At 32.9% G+C, this 17787-nt stretch overlaps 1 long non-coding RNA gene across 1 annotated transcript; it reads left to right on the top strand.

Moving 5' to 3' along the window:
* Window positions 1–2601: 2601 nt before the first annotated feature.
* Window positions 2602–3201, top strand: LOC128168875 (uncharacterized). Its single transcript, XR_008241470.1, has 3 exons — window positions 2602–2635; window positions 2751–2947; window positions 3156–3201. It is a non-coding gene; the product is annotated as an uncharacterized LOC128168875 (long non-coding RNA).
* Window positions 3202–17787: the final 14586 nt, after the last annotated feature.

Genomic DNA, 17787 nt, shown 5'->3' with positions numbered 1-17787 from the left:
TACCAGGCTGTGACAAGGTATTTTGCAAAAAAAATCCATGAAAATCAAGATGATGTGAAAACTCTTTTGTGTGCCCCAACAGGAAAGGCAGCTTACAATATAGGTGGACAAACAATTCATTCTCTTTTCTGTATTCCTGCAAATCAATCTTTGAAGTACAAACCATTAGATATGAAGCAGTTAGATTCCTTCAGAGTCAAATTCCGTAGTTTGAAAGTTATTTTCATTGATGAAATATCCATGGTTGGAAACAAACTTTTCAATTACATAAATCTAAGACTTCAAGAAATATTTGCTATAGAGAAACCATTTGGTGGAGTAAGCATTATTGCTATTGGAGATTTGTTTCAGTTGAAACCAGTATTTGATGGGTGGATCTTTCAGAATTTGGTAGATGATTATGGACCTTTGGCAGCAAATCTTTGGCAAGACCATTTCAGGGTATTTGAATTGACAGATATCATGCGTCAAAAGGATGATAAAAGTTTTGCTGAACTACTCAATAGAATGCGCAAGGGATTGCATTCTTCTGCTGATATTGCCACTCTGAAAACAAGGTTAAAGTCACTTGATTCCATCCCATCTTCTTTGCCTTACTTGTACACTATTAATGCACAAGTAAATGAGCATAACATGCTAGCATACACAAATGCAGAAACCAGTAAAAAATGTACAATTTCAGCCATAGATACTGTTAGTGGAGATGTAACTAAAGACATTAAACAGAAAATTTTGTCAAAAGTTTCTGATGATCCATAAAAAACAATGGGGTTATTCAAAAATTTGCTAATAGTTGAAGATATGCCGGCTGAAATTTGTATGAATATCGATGTCGATGATGGTCTCACTAATGGAACAACATGTTTGGTTAAAAAATTAGACTTTCGAGTGGAAAATTCACAGAGGTGCAGTATTATTTGGGTTGCATTTGAAAATGAAGCTGTTGGTTCAAAAGCACGTACAAAGTATGCACACCTTTTTGCTCCATATTGCAGTAAATCTTGGACTCCTGTCTTAGAAATTACAAGAAATTTTAATGTAGGCATGTTTCGCTCTGCATATGTGATCAGAAGACAGTTTCCTTTGCGTTTAGCCTGTGCTAAAACCATACACAAATCTCAGGGGTCAACCATGAATAAAGCCGTTTTGCATTTTGGAAAAAGGAAGCAAGAACACATGCATTATGTAGGTTTAAGCCGAGTTAGAAAATTAGAAGATGTGTTTTTATTAGAACTAAATGAAAGTAAGATTTCTGTATCAAAGAGTGTTGCTGATGAAATGGATCGTTTGTACTCGGAGGCTACTCTACACTCATGTTTGCCACTTTAACAAAATCTGAACGAGGATTTAAAACTACTGTATCATAATTGCAGGTCACTGCATTTGCATATCAATGATATGAAGTTGGAGAAAAACTTGATATCAGCTGATATCATTGCTATAGCCGAAAGCAGACTAAAACCATCAGATGATGCTACATGTTATGAATTACAAGGAAATAGCACCTTTAGATTTGATGATGAGAAATACATAAGTGGAAGGCCATATCACGGAATAGTTATTTATTCAAAGATCCCTTTCCAGAATATAAGAAGACTCCATATTATGGCAACTGAAACAGTGCTTTGTCATATAATTCACCGGGAAAGAATATTGCAACTTGTCTTCTTTTATTGCTCTCCTCAAAAAGCTTCACATGGGTATTTGTGTCAGTACCTTCAGAATTTGTTTCAATTGCTTGGAACAGAACATCATTTTGTTATTATGGGAGATGCAAATGTTGACTTTTTTACACAGACTTGTTTATCAGAATTTTTCATAGACCATAAAGTAAGCCAGATTGTTCACTCTGTTACAAGTGATTATGACTCATGTTTGGACCACATTTATACCAATTTGATGTGTCCTTCTCAAATATCAAGCCCAACATTGGAGCCAATTGTGGCGTATTTGCCATATCATGATGATCATACTGATGAACTTGAATACAAACAAAAACAAAAAACCTTGAAATTATCTTGATGATATTTAAGCATTTTTTCAGTTGTCAATGTAACATAAACTCAGTTGTCAATATAACATAAATGAGAAAGATCAAAGTAATTTCCTCTTGGGGGTTAGAAATAATTTTTCATACCGAATCAGACTTGAACTTGACATAAATTTAAATTTCAGTTATTCCATTAATATGAAAAATCTGAGTTACAATCAGGTGTATATTAGTTAAATCGAAAAAATATACATTTGCAAAAGAAACACTTTATTCCCTGTTAATTTTGTGAGATAAACTGTATTATCAATATAATATTTTTTTGTGCCATCAAAAGCTATTCTCTATCTCTTCTGACTTTGTTTCAAAGTTGAACAGTGACAATATTGTTATTTCTTTGTAGAATGCCATTCAAAAGCATTCTTGACCTCAAGGAGGAAAAATGGTATAACTGTCAAAGTGTTTACAAAAGGAACACATCGCCAAAAACAACAAGAATGGGTGAAGGCAAGAATAGATGTACCAAATGCCATAGAGGAATCTGCAGTTTAAATGATCATGCCCACATCACCAATAAAGAAGGTTTCTGAAACAAAGACTTCTCCGTGGAAATCCATTTTCTCTGTTAAGAGACAAATAATCAAAGTAAGACTATAGTAAAATCTCAATCTTTGACATTGATAGTAGAAAACAACATACATTTACAACATGTTGGTATTTTATTCATGTACATCTGAATTTCTCCATTTGTTTATTTTAGAATGAAGCCTCAAAAACTGTTACGGTTAATGGAACAACACATTTATTAGATCAATAACTCTTCAAGAAGATAACCCATGTACATTGATGTCACTCTTTAGACAGAACTTGCAGAACAAGAACAACAGATAGGGAATTCAAATCAAAATCTCCCATTGTCTGTTGAATGAGTTGCAAGATATGGAACTCTTAATTCAAGTAGGAACACTATTGTTTAGGTCAATTATTTGTTCATTGACTTCATGAATGTATATATATATTGCAAATTACAACAATATTATAACTGTCATTTTCAAATTTAAATTGTTTTTGTCACACTTAACTACCATATTTTTTAAAGATATACTGATAAAGAAAGTCAATCTGACATGTTTTAATATATATTTGCAATTTTCTTTCTTTGCAGAAAATACAGCCACTTCAAATTCAAATTAGTGGACACATGGAAGCACCTAGGTCTACAATTGCAATAGGGCCATTAAAGAACAATCAATGGATTCAAACTACAGGGACATTACAGTTCAACTATAATCAGTAATGAAACAACATTATCAGAAAGTGACAACCATGCCTCCAGTCTCTCTTTCAATGAACCAAAAGATTATCTCTTGGAGTAAAATCCCAATTAACATAATTACCACACAACAAGGATCTGAAATTCTCAGTCTGAACATTGCATTTACTGACAACAACCACAACACCAATCTCAAATGAGAAGGAGATGGATTTCATACTGTAATTTCAGCTCTATTTATCAACTCAAAATTGTTTGTATACTTCTGAAAATTAATTATTCCCAATAGTTATGTAAAATTCTGAGGAAAAAAAATGTTTTCGAAGTATACACTCTCCCTCCTTTTTATATATGGTTAGAACAAATATCATTCCAATTTTTAGAAAAAAACGTTTGTTTTTTTTTTATTTTTATCATAAAGGATTTAAACTAAAATATATTCAAAATGTGAAAGAACATTTAAGCTTTTGTTGTGCAGCAATATTGCTTGTTGTGTGTACATGTATATTATATGAATTTTGCAACCATTTTCCATTTGTTACAAATTAAGACATGGTTAAACCTTATCTGCAATTTTTTGATACACTTGTTTGTCCATTATTGTTATCGATTAACAATTTTGTGACATGATTACTATTAAAGAAGTATTGTTATGGTTATTAACATCTTGCAGGTTGGATTGTGCTTGTATTTAATTCATACCTGATGTACATGTGTTGGTTTTTATTTTGTTTTGTTTTTTATCTTATTACATGTTGAAACCAATCTCCAGCACCATTAAATTTCATATTTAATTTTCTAGGCAAGCAAACAGATTTTTGTAATATTTATCACACTTAACTACATTTTTTTTATTGAAGAAAATATGTTTTCCTTCATCCTAAAGAACCTCTACATGTTTATTTTTTTTCATTTCTTTTTTCAGTGTCAAATAATGTTTTACATTACCATTGTAAGCATTTCTAACTTTGTATTCATTGTGAAATTCTTTGCAATAAAACTTGTTATATCTCTTAAATTTCTTTCCACTTTTACCTCTACAAATAACTTAAGACCTGCATGCATTGTGCAAATTACTCTTAATTCCCTTTACAATTTAAATTAAGATATAAACGAAATTATAAATGCATGGCTAATAAAATGAATATAAATGTTTTCACCTGCACAAAACATCATTGTTAATCTGAGATAACCTAAAACATTGTTTATGAAACCAATAATTACCTTTTTGCAAATATTTCAAAAATTGAAACCTTTCTTTTTCCAGTTAACATGGTAAGGCTGTCAAATCCAACAAAAAATGGTACACCTTCATTCTTTGACATACTTTATAGATTTTCTCTTTCCTTTAATTGTTGTTCAACAGCGTAGAAAATGTGGTACAGCAATAACTAAAAATTTTCAGGTTGTGAGTTTGAATCCCGCTGGGACTTTCATTGTATAAATTTTTGCCTTATCCCATTTCTTTTTCAAATAGTGTTCAATTTCAAAATTCTAAAACAGAGAAAGTATATCTCATGTACATTCCTTATTATTAGATTTAACATATGTTCCTTAATACAGTAACAAACAGCAAATCCTTAACGCTTCTCAGTACTTTCAGTACTTTGATTTTATATTAGTTTGGACACAATGCTAAAAAATATACCGAAATTTTTATTTAAGATATGCAAGTCAGTGCCAAACATTTGTATTTAATATCAATTATTATATCGAACAATTGTAAACAACCTTCAAATTTTTTTAACAAAACGTATCAATGCATTTGTCAATAGTTTATGGAGCATGAACAATAACTTTTTTTGTATTGATTCATTAAAAATGAGTTTCCATTGAAAAAAATCAATAAATTTATTGAAAAAAATATGACAAAGTATCCCAGTACAAAAACAGCATCAAGGATAAGACTTGCAGTGATGACGCCCATAGACAATTTAAAAAACCAAATTATCAATTTTGTTCCACTCTTAAATAATTTTCAGACCATTTAAATACAGTGCAATCTTCAACATGATCAGTTACCTGAAACAGTATTAAAAAAAGAACATTTTGTAACCGACATTTTTTTTTCTTTCAAAATGCATTTTTTCCAAAAAAAATTCTGAAAGTTTTATGTTTTATGAAAAAATCAATATATAGAGAATAAAACATGACAAATCACAAAATCTATATCACATCCCATATCAACACAAGACTCCAATACATGTATCAGCTTGTGGGCCGAAGATTGTTAAGGTCCGAGGTAATCCGAAAGAAAAGTACAAAGGTGGTACGAAAGGTGTAATAAAGGGTGATGATTCAGGGTGTGTGAAAAAAGCGCATGCCACTGCTCATATCAGGGGTGCAAAAACACTGTAAATTATACCGAGTATATATAAGTAATAAATTATATTGAACAATTCTTAGTTAGCCTAATTTTTATCAACCTCTACAAAAATACAAAAATTACCTTCATGAAAATCTTCCACCATGCAAAACAAGCCCTCCAGTCTCTCTTCTGGTGTATCTCCATCTAATCGTGCCATATGAGCTCCTCGAATTCTTTCACATGTTAATTGATCACCTCCTACATGTATTTGTCGCATTTCAGCACTTGTGTCATCCCTAATTTATAAACTACACAAGTAAACACAGTTCTTTCAATAAATACTGGTACATAATAAAAAAAAAACAGCAACAAACAAATGTGTCCGATTCATTATCTCTAAAATTGCTTATATCTTTTTATGCATGTTTACCGCACATCCATATTGTCTAATTCCTCTAAAGTTCTTGCATTTGGGACATATTTTTGTAGATATCTGAGTAACTCGATCCTTTCATTCATTTTGTTTTCATTCTTGGCCAAGACCCCTTAAGGTAACTACATAATAAAAACAGTACAAAAAATTATCATAAATCATATTTGACTATTTAAGTATAACCCCCTACCCTGTTGATAGATTTATTTATTTTCAAATTAAGTGCATGTTTTCAAACTAATTATTAAAATTGAATTGGTTATGCGAAAAATTCATGTATCATTTTTTTGGCTCTTTCATTGTAAATATTGTTCAATCTTGTGTTGAAGAGAGGAGTATGTGATATATTAATACTGGAAATAAAACATATAATCTTTATCATGCCAAGTAATTAAGTGAAACATGCATTTTACTCACTCAATGAATTTTATTAACATGAAGGGTACTGGGCAAATAATGATTTGTATTTCTAATTCATGCAAACTAGAACTGTCCTAATGGGACTAATACCCCCGCTAGGCTAATTTCAAATGGGACAAATAATTGAATTGAATAATTAAGGTTTGGAACACATACAAAAAATAAATTCTAGAAATGTAAATAAAAAAAAAATACTTAACAAAGAAAAATTAAAATCAAAATTGTCAGAATTTCACTGTAAATACATATCTATAACAGTAATACATTTACAAATGTATGTATTTGATGATATATTTTTTTAATTTAATTGATTTAAAGAAAAACCAACAAAATGACAATAACCCCTCCCTTTGCAGTGAATAGAAATACCGGTAGCCAAGCAATGCTCTTCTGTTGATAAAACTTTCAATATCTTTCTAATAAGAGTCTTGACAGATGCAATTAGTTGTTTCAAATTTTCCTCACTTTCTCCTATGGCTCAATTGAACTCCAAATCAGAAAATTGATCCCATAGGACTATGATTTTCTTTGATGGGCTTGTTAAATTTAATAAACTCCCAAAACATTACCATAATTACCATACTATGTAAAAATATGTAAAAAAAATTAATATTACAAACAATTTTAAAATTGCCAAAACACTTCAATCATATCAGTAATTTTGAATTTCATTTAAATTAATGCCCAATAGGGTCACTTCACCAAAATTCTTGACAAATAAATTTAAACAACCTCTAAAAATTCTTTATTAATAATTATATTATTTATTTCCTTATAATGATAGACCTTTTGGTTTACATGAAACAGTTTTAAAATAGCCCCAAAACCATCATCCATTTTACAGATTATCAATTTCCCCTAAACACATGCTCCATCTGAACCATGGCTCAGATAATGGCTCCCTTGGGACAAATGAATTCAGCCACACTTGTCTTTGATGTTCTCATTTGCTTTTAAGAAATAATCATTGACAAACAAAAACTTTGCATTGTCAGTTGATAGAATACTTATAAAAAATAATTTTTTTTATTAATTAAGACATAAAGACAAAAAACTCCATCTGGATGTATTTATATAAATATATTTTAGAGTGTTTTCTATTAATTAATTAATAAAATCTGTAAGGAGGTAAAATCTGTAAGGATTACCTCCCTTACTTTTCAACATTAGTGTACAATATATAGAATAAGGAAAATGAAAACTGTCATAAAATCATTAAATCTTGTCTGATCTTAAAAAAAAATTGCAGGTGCACATCTTCAGATGGTGTTCAACATAGGTACAAATTTTCAAACTGTTCCATGCAGTAATAAAAAATTCTATAGGGGGGACAAAGTTGCGTCTACAGACAGACGGACAGACGGACAGGGTGAAACCAATATACCCCCCTTAACTTCGTTTGCGGGGGTATAAATATGTCCAATAATAACATTATTCAAGTCAGTCACATAGAGTTGCCAAACCGTTAGATGAATATTTTCCCAGCAAAACCATATCATTATAACTTAAGGTATCGGGATGTTCTGTAGATGAAGGACTGCATTCTGTGCATGACGTAGGAATGTAGCTATAAACTGTCTAAAAAAGCAGGACATAGAAGGATAAAGGGATTTTTAGTGTAAAGGTAGTCCCCCCCCCCACCCCCTTAAACTTAGGATTCCGAAGTAGTAATCATACTAGATAATTTACTTACATAAATTACTTTAAATATTCTAAACACTGAAACATACAATACCAGTAAATCATTTGCATGCTGAAAAAACCCCACTCTTTTTCCATTTATATGTAAATAATTATCCTTTATCTCTATTTGATTGCATGTATTTAAGGTCTTCCGTTTCCAACGGAAGACCTTCTTGTTATTGCTTTGTTTCTTTTCCTCTATTATTATTATTATTAAGGTCTTCCGTTTCCAACGGAAGACCTTATTGTTATTGCTTTGTTTCTTATCCTCTATTATTAAGGTCTTCCGTTTCCAACGGAAGATCTTATTGTTATTGCTTTGTTTCTTTTCCTCTATTATTATTATTCTTTTTTTTTTCTCCCACGTTTTCTCAAAAACGCTTCAGCCGATTTTGATAAAACTTTCAGATCTTGTTTATGACAAAATTTGTAAGAAAAGTACGTGGGATTTTTTTGGTCGTCACTTCCGGTCCCGAGATATTAAGGATTTTATGTTTTTGCTTGTTCACGAGTTTTCTCCAAAAGTATTTAAGATAGAACTTTTAAATTTTCAGGGATGATAGAAAGTGTCCAGCCGCAGTGTACTACGCATATCCGACCGTCTGCCGTCACTTCCGGTCGTCACCAGAAGGAAATGAAAAACCTTAATTTTTCAATATTTGGGATTTGAATTTTTTTAATTATTTCATTCGATAGAGACGCCCTCAAAACTTCTAAATATGAAATTTGTTTTAAAATCGATCCACGCATTCTTGAGATTTTGGACCCCAAAATCCTGAAGCGAAGGTCCGTGTAGCTCAGTCGTTAGAGTGTTGGACATGTGCCCAGACGACCCGGGTTCAATCCCTGAGTGCCGAATGTTTTTTCTCTTTTATTTATGTTTTGATTAATGATTTCGTCTTTAAAATGATGGATTTGAATGTTTTTCGTTTTGTTTTTTTCAAAATTAAATTTAATAGCGGCTTTTTTCAGTACAAATATGGAGCTCTTTTCTGTCAGCAGCTCTCTAAATAGACGCTCGTCGCATTGCCGGTATCAAAGACATGCCGAATTTTGTTTTGTTTAACGATTTTATCTTTAAAATGATGGATTTTAATGTTTTCCGTTTTATATTTATTATATATAGAAATAATAGCGGCTTTTTTTAATTACAAATAGATAGCTTGTTTCTGTCAGCAGTTCGCTAAATTCAAACGCTCGTCGCATCGCAGGCATCAAAGACGTGCCGCCAAAGTACCCCTGCAGTACGCTGGGTCGCTTTGCCAGTATCAAAGAAATGCCGCCATCTCAATGACACACACAATATTTAGCAATGCACCCACGTTTAAATAAGTATTCAACATTACCTTAAAAAGAGGACTGATTAGTATTTATTCACATATATAGATACCCGCATGCATGTATATAAATGTGTTTATTGACATACGTTGCTAATATACTGATTCCCTAAACACTATATAAAAAAAATAGAAAATCTCTCTCTCTCTCTCTCTCTCTCTAAAGTACAATGTTTTAGCATTTAAATAAGAACTAGTACAGGTAACATGCAGTAAATTGGATAGAGGCTAAATGTACATTAGCGTCCAAAAATTATACATGTATTTATTTCAAGTTACGGAATAATGTCTATGGATTCAAATGATTTGAAATTCGTTGTTTAATGATTGTCTTCATACTGATTGGAAGTCAACGCTAAAAAGTCATTTTTATTAAAGATGGTGGACTTTTTCCTTTTTTTGTGCATGTCTTTATACTGATACAAATCTGTTGCCTGTCTGGGATTAAGAAAAGCCTCCAAAGTTTATACACGTAACTATACAAACGAACGGGTGACTGCGACAAGGTTTGAAAACTGACCAGCCGTTTATGAATGTTTGAGCCTAAGATAAACAGATGTTAAAAAATCAATAGTTACATCTTTCAAACAACGCTTATACATTGTTCTAACAAATGTATTTTGTTAAAAAATTGTGTTATTTGTGATATTTAGAATTTAATATTTTACGTTTAATATAGAAGTCACCGATCGACCCCCCCCCCCCCTCCCCAATTCATATAATCATTTAGGTTTTCTGGCCCGATTTTCCTTGATCTTTGATCTTGGGCCTTTAATTTCAACTAAGTACCATTTTAGATTACTGTACTAATTACCAGACCAATTCGTTCATTATTAACAGAGTTATGAAGTTTTTGGCATTTGAGTTTCAATTGTCGTGATTGACATGTACTGTAAAAAAATCATAACTCCCAAGCCCTTCACTCAATCCTGATGAAAATTCGTGAAAATGAACCTCGGACACCATTCTTATTTTCTGCCAAATATGCAGCGGATTGAACAATCAAGACGAAATTCCTGAGATTAAACGGCGTTTATTGCCTATACTGGGAAATTAAATTTATACAGTCACGCACCGACCCCCCCCCCTCCCTCATCCTATTCACAAAACAATTTAGTTTTTTTGGCCTGATTTTACTGGATCTTTCATCTTGAACCTTTATTTTCAACCTATTTAATTCTAGATTACTGTAATACATGTAATGACCGAATCCGAGATCCACACCTCAAAATTTTATTTTCGATTTATTTACGACGAAAATCAAGCTCAGGTCTTTTCATCCCCCTCCAGACACAAACACGCATCAATATTTCAAATGACCTCGCACTGTTACCAAACCCGAATAGTCAGACATCTTACACGTTGTTTTTCATCTCATACAAAAACTCAGCTCTTCTCCCGAGCGGAAACGCCCCAAATTCAAAGACAAATTCGGGAATTATTTCGCGTCAGCCATGTTTTGAGACACCTGCAAAGACTGTGTGTTCTAATCTCGCCGGAGCCAAGATTTGTTCTTTCTCTCTATTTCTTTCTCTCCTTTTTGTCTAATTTTCTAACTAAAATATTCAACATAAAAGGGTGTTTGACTGTAGTACAAGTTAAAAAACACTCTTTAATTAAGATTTAGACAAAAACGGTGTTTTAATATTAGGGTCTTCCGTCTTCAGCGGACGGAAGACCTCCTCGTTGCTCGCAACGAGATCGTGTCTAGTTATTATTCTTTTTTTTTTCTCCCACGTTTTCTCAAAAACGCTTCAGCCGATTTTGATAAAACTTTCAGATCTTGTTTATGACAAAATTTGTAAGAAAAGAACATGGGATTTTTTTGGTCGTCACTTCCGGTCCCGAGATATTAAAGATTTTATGTTTTTGCTTGTTCACGAGTTTTCTCCGAAAGTATTTAACATAGAATTTTTAAATTTTCAGGGATGATAGAAAGTGTCCAGCCGCAGTGTACTACGCATATCCGAACGTCCGCCGTCACTTCCGGTCGTCACCGGAAGGAAATGAAAAACCTTAATTTTTCAATTTTTTAGATTTGCATTTTTTTTTATTATTTCATTCGATAGAGACGCCCTCAAAACTTCTAAATATGAAATTTGTTTTAAAATCGATCCACGCATTCTTGAGATTTTGGGCCCCAAAATTCTGAAGCGAAGGTCCGCGTAGCTCAGTCGTTAGAGTGTTGGACTTGTGCCCAGACGACCCGGGTTCAGTCCCTGAGTGCCGAATGTTTTTTCTCTCTTATTTGTGTTTTGATTAATGATTTCGTCTTTAAAATGATGGATTTGAATGTTTTTCGTTTTATTTTTGTCATAATTAAAAATAATAGCGGCTTTTTTCAGTACAAATATGGAGCTCTTTTCTGTCAGCAGCTCTCTAAATTTAGACGCTCGTCGCATTGCCGGTATCAAAAACATGCCGAATGATGGTTTTTTCTTACTTTTGTTTTGTTTAACGATTTTATCTTTAAAATGATGGATTTTAATGTTTTCCGTTTTATATTTATTATATATAGAAATAATAGCGGCTTTTTTTTTTATTACAAATAGATAGCTTGTTTCTGTCATCAGTTCGCTAAATTCAAACGCTCGTCGCATCGCAGACATCAAAGACGTGCCGCCAAAGTACCCCTGCAGTACGCTGGGTCGCTTTGCCGGCATCAAAGAAATGCCGCCATCTCAATGACACACACAATATTTAGCAACGCACCAACGTTTAAATAAGTATTCAACATTACCTTAAAAGGAGGACTGATTAGTATTTATTCACATATATAGATACACGCATGCATGTATATAAATGTGTTTATTGACATACGTTACTAATATACTGATTCCCTAAACACTATAAAAAATCTCTCTCTCTCTCTCTTTCTCTCTCAAAGTACAAATGTTTTAGCATTTAAATAAGAACTAGTACAGGTAACATGCATTAAATTGGATAGAGGCTAAATGTACATTGGCGTCCAAAAATTATACATGTATTTATTTCAAGTAATGGGATAATATCTATGGATTCAAATAATTTGAAATTCATTGTTTAATGATTGTCTTCACACTGATTGCAAGTCAACGCTAAAAAGTCATTTTTATTATAGATGGTGGACTTTTTCCTTTTTTTGTGCATGTCTATATACTGATACAAATCTGTTGCCTGTCTGGGATTAAGAGAAACCTCCAAAGTTTATACACGTAACTATACAAACGAACGGGTGACTGCGACAAGGTTTGAAAACTGACCAGCAGTTGATGAGTGTTTGAGCCTAAGATAAACAGATGTTAAAAAATCAATAGTTACATCTTTCAAACAACGCTTATACATTGTTCTTACATATGTATTTTGTTTAGAAATTGTGTTATTTGTGATACTAAGAAATTAATATTCTACGTTTAATATAGAAGTCACCGACCGACCAGACCAATTCGTTCCTTAATAACAGAGTTATGAAGTTTTTGGCATTTGAGTTTCAATTGTCGTGATTGACATGTACTGCAAAAATATCATAACTCCCAAGCCCTTCATTCAATCCTAATGAAAATTCGTGAAAATGAACCTCGGACACCATTCTCATTTTCTGCCAAATATGCAGCGAATTGAACAATCAAGACGAAATTCCTGAGATTAAACGGCGTTTATTGCCTATACTGGGAAATTAATATTGCACAGTACACGCACCAACCCCCCCCCCCCTCCTGCTATTCACAAAATAATTTAGTTTTTCTGGCCTGATTTTACTGGATCTTTCATCTTGAACCTTTATTTTCAACCTAGTTCAATTCTAGATTAATGTACTACATGTAATGACCGAATCCGAGATCCACACCTCAAAATTCTATTTTCGATATATTTACGACGAAAATCAAGCTCAGGTCTTTTCACCCCCCTCCAGACACAAACACGCATCAATATTTCAAATGACCTCGCACTGTTACCAAACCTGAATAGTCAGACATCTCACACGTTGTTTTTCATCTCATACAAAAACTCAGCTCTTCTCCCGGGCGGAAACGCCCCAAATTCAAAGACAAATTCGGGAATTATTTTGCGTCAGCCATGTTTTGAGACATCTGCAAAGGCTGTGTGTTCTAATCTCGCCGGAGCCAAGATTTCTTCTTTCTCTCTATTTCTTTCTCTCCTTTTTATTTAATTTTCTAACTAAAATATTCAACATAAAAGGGTTGTTGGACTAAAATTCAAATTGAAAAACACTCTTCAATTAAGATTTAGACAAAAACAGTCTTTTATAATTAGGGTCTTCCGTCTTCTATTCTTATTGTTATTAGGGTCTTCCGTTTACAAAGGGTGACCCTCTTTTTTTTCTTCGGTTTCTTTTTATTACAGGTTATTAGACGTGTTATTAGGTCAAAAGACCTCTTATTTAAAATGAAATAAAATGGGGCTGGTCCTTCAAATTAGGGATCAAACGGGGTGTATAATTCTTCATCCATCGCTCTTTAATATCACATCTGCATTTCCCGATATGTTTCGTTGATGAAGATAAAAGGAAATGTCATTTCCTCATCTAAAATTCAGACGGAAGACCTCCTCGTTGCTCGCAACGAGATCGTGTCTAGTTATTATTATTTTTTTTTTCTGTCACGTTTTCTCAAAAATGCTTCAGCCAATTTTGATGAAACTTTTTTATCTTATTTATGACAAAATTTGTAAGAAAATTACACGAGATTTTTTTGGTCGTCACTTCCGGTCCCGTGATATTAAAGATTTTATGTTTTTGCTTGTTCACGATTTTTCTTCAAAAGTATTTCAGATAGAACCTTCAAATTTTCAGAGATGGTAGAGAGTTAATAGCCGCAGTGCCCTTCGCATATCCGAACGTCCGCCGTTACTTCCGGTCGTCAAGGAAATGAAAAACCTAATTTTTTCAATTTTTTGGACTTGAATTTTTTTATGTCTTTATTCGATAGAGACGCTCTAAAAACTTCCGAATATGAAATTTGTTTTAAAATCGATCCATGCATTCTCGAGATTTTGGGCTCCAAAGTCCTGAAGCGAGAGTCCGCGTAGCTCAGTCGTTAGAGTGTTGGACTTGGGCCCAGGCGACCCGGGTTCAGTCCCCGAGTTCCGAATATTTTTTCTTCCTTAATTGTGTTTTGTTTAACGATTTTATCTTTAAAATGATGGATTTTAATGTTTTCCGTTTTATTTTTATTATAAACAAAACTAATGGCGGCTTTTTTTCGTACAAATATAGAGCTCGTTTCTATCAGCAGTTCGCTAAATTCAGACGCTGGTCGCATCGCCGGCATCAAAGATATGCCGCCGTAGTGCCCCTGCAGTACGACCGCATTAGAGTTCACTGGGTCGCTTTGCCGGCATCAAAGAAATGCCGCCATCTCAATGACTGTAAGCACATAACATTTAGCAATGCACCCACGTTTTAAGTATTCTACATTGCTTTGAAAGGATGACTGATTAGTTATTTATTCACATAATTATATAGATACACGCATGCATGTATACATGCGTTTATTTGACATATGTTGCTTATATATTGATTTCCAGAACACTTTAAAACACTATGAAATCTCTCTCTCTCTCTTTCTCATGAATATTTTAGTTTTTGAATACGAACTACTACAGTTAACACGCAGTAATGTGGGTAGAGGCTAAATGTACATCTGGCGTCCAAAAATTACTCATGTATATATTTCTCGGGTTAATGTCTGTGGATATAAATATTTTAAAATTCATTGCTTTATGATTGTCTTTTTACTGATTCGAAGTCAACGCTTAAAAGTAATAATTATTATAGACAATGTACCTTTTCTTTCTTTGTGTATGTCTATATACAGATACAAATCTTTTATCTGTCTGAGATTAAGAAAAACCTTCGAAGTTTACACACGGAACTATACAAACGACCGCGTGAGTGCGATAAGGTGTGAAAACTGACCACCCGTGTATGTGTGTTTGAGACTAGGAATAAACAGATGTAAACACCGATCGGGGAAATACACTGTTAAAACAAAGAGTATGATTATTCACTTTTGATGAAAAAAAAAATCATTACGGCAGTGTGGATCGGGATTATAATCATTTAAAATTTGTCTTAAGTTTATAATTATTTACAAAGGTCTACATACATGTAATGTTCGCCAAAAAGCGGGATTATGATTAAGCATCGAGGTCAAAAATTCATAAATTTCCTATCTTATTAACTGATTGCTTAACACTGATCGTTCAGACATAACACTGGGGTATCGAGTGGATTCGGGAAAAGGGGGGATAATTAACCAATTAACATTTGTAAGATGTGTGTCATTTTATTTGCCGACTTAGCAGAATTTTTATCACACATTGTTAGTAGGAAAAGATAAACTTGAGACAAAAAGAAAAATAATCGATATATCAAAGAAGCAGATAAAAAGATTACCAATTTCTTTACCAAATCGATTTCTGATTAACTCTCTCTCTCTCTCTCTCTCTCTCTCTCTCTCTCTCTCTCTCTCTCTCTCTCTCTCTCTCTCTCTCTCTCATGGACTCTCTAGTGCTAAAACTTGAGGCCCCGAGTCAGAAAGGTAAAAGCACGATAAATCCCCCTACAGCATCACAACCGCCAGTTCCAACACAGTTTTGATTGTAAACTTTCCTACGATATTTACGTACCTCAGAAATCTTCAACATGTCGATCTAAGTGATATTTTTTTTTGTAAGCTAGATAAACAATGAACGCGCATATCCGTATAAATTAACCTAGCGAAAATTTTCATCTGGATATAATATTGATTTATTAAATCGGAATTTGAATTAGTTATTCTCCTTTGGGAATAAGCCCCGTTTCAACATTGCCCCCACTTGATTTCAGACTTGTGACGAGTCATCGGACAATGCTTTGCCCTGCGTATAATCTCTCTCGGATGGGGATCTTCCTAATTTTTTGATGAAATAAAATGTTTTTCTATCAACTTACATAGCAGGTTAGAAATGCTGAGGTGGATTGAAAATACGCTTCTTATAAAAACAGTTTCAATCCAATGTTTTCTCAGACATCCGCGTCAATTTGTTCCCGCGCCCATTTCAAATGTTTCGACTGCAACAGGTGAAATTGACGTACAAGCTGTATATTTCCAATCTTGTCAGTTAATGTTCCGCGGTCTTAATTATGTAACACTGCTTGTAAGGGAGATGAATTTTTATTTATAAGAGTAAATATATCACATACATGGCCGGGTACATAATACAATTGTGTGTGTGTGTGTGTGTGTGTGTGTGTGTGTGTGTGTGTATATAGGGTGATTTCACCATGCATCGGACACCCTTGGATTTTTCCCTTTGATCACGCATCAATTATAGTCCAAATATAAATAAAACTTGTTTTAAAAATGACAGGTTTTCCCCTAGCTTAATTATTGGAGACAAAACAGTGAAACTGTTAAAAATGTAGAAAATAAAGCAACTTAATAAAGTGTTGCACTATTTCACCATGGATCGGACAATATTTACCAAGCATCGGACAGCTATACAGTAGAGTTTAAAAATAACATTTTCAGGTTTTACTGCAAAAATACAAAGGTTCGGAAAAATAAATTTATTCAATTGCTATTCAAATTTCTTTTAATGTAAATCATCGAATCTGCAGTCTGGTTCTTTATCGTGCCAGCTTCTACAGGAACTTTGGATTAAAAAGGCTGTATCTCTAAAACTCGAATTTTAAGTGGTCTGAGGAAAATGTTCGACACAGTGTATCAAATATTTTTTAAATTTTTATTTTACTTCACATTTAAAGTATATCACAAGGAATGGGCACCTACCTTCTTAATTATTAGAAGAAATCATGAATTGAAAACTCTCCGATGCATGGTTAATTTGTCTCCGATCCAAGGTGAAGTGAATATATGGAGCAAAAATGACCTTGACATCAATTCTTCAAATTTCTTAAACTTATTTTAATAAAATTTTGCTTCAAAACTTACTTCTTTCTAATTATTTTAAGTAGGAAGTGCATTTTCAATTATTCACAATCAAATGCACAACATTCAAATAATGCTCTTGCGTAAAATCTTTCTAACTAAATTTTCAATGATGGCGTATTTGACGTCATTTAACGACGCCTATACTGCTATTTTTTGGACAATGTGACTGTCAAATTCTTAATAATAATAAAGTTCATTAGGTCTAATTCAGGGATATATGAAACACCACATGAGCGCAAGCACATTTATTTGTATATTTTTAACCAAAGTTGTCCGATCCAAGGTAGGTGTCCGATGCATGGTTAACTCACCCTATATATATATATATATATATATATATATATATATATATATATATATATATATATATATATACACACACACACACACACATGTATATATATAT

The sequence above is a fragment of the Crassostrea angulata genome, unplaced genomic scaffold, assembly GCF_025612915.1.
Source record: "Crassostrea angulata isolate pt1a10 unplaced genomic scaffold, ASM2561291v2 HiC_scaffold_64, whole genome shotgun sequence".
Taxonomy (NCBI): domain Eukaryota; kingdom Metazoa; phylum Mollusca; class Bivalvia; order Ostreida; family Ostreidae; genus Magallana; species Magallana angulata.
Note: the sequence above shows the minus strand (reverse complement) of the source record. Positions and strands in the feature narration are given on the sequence as shown.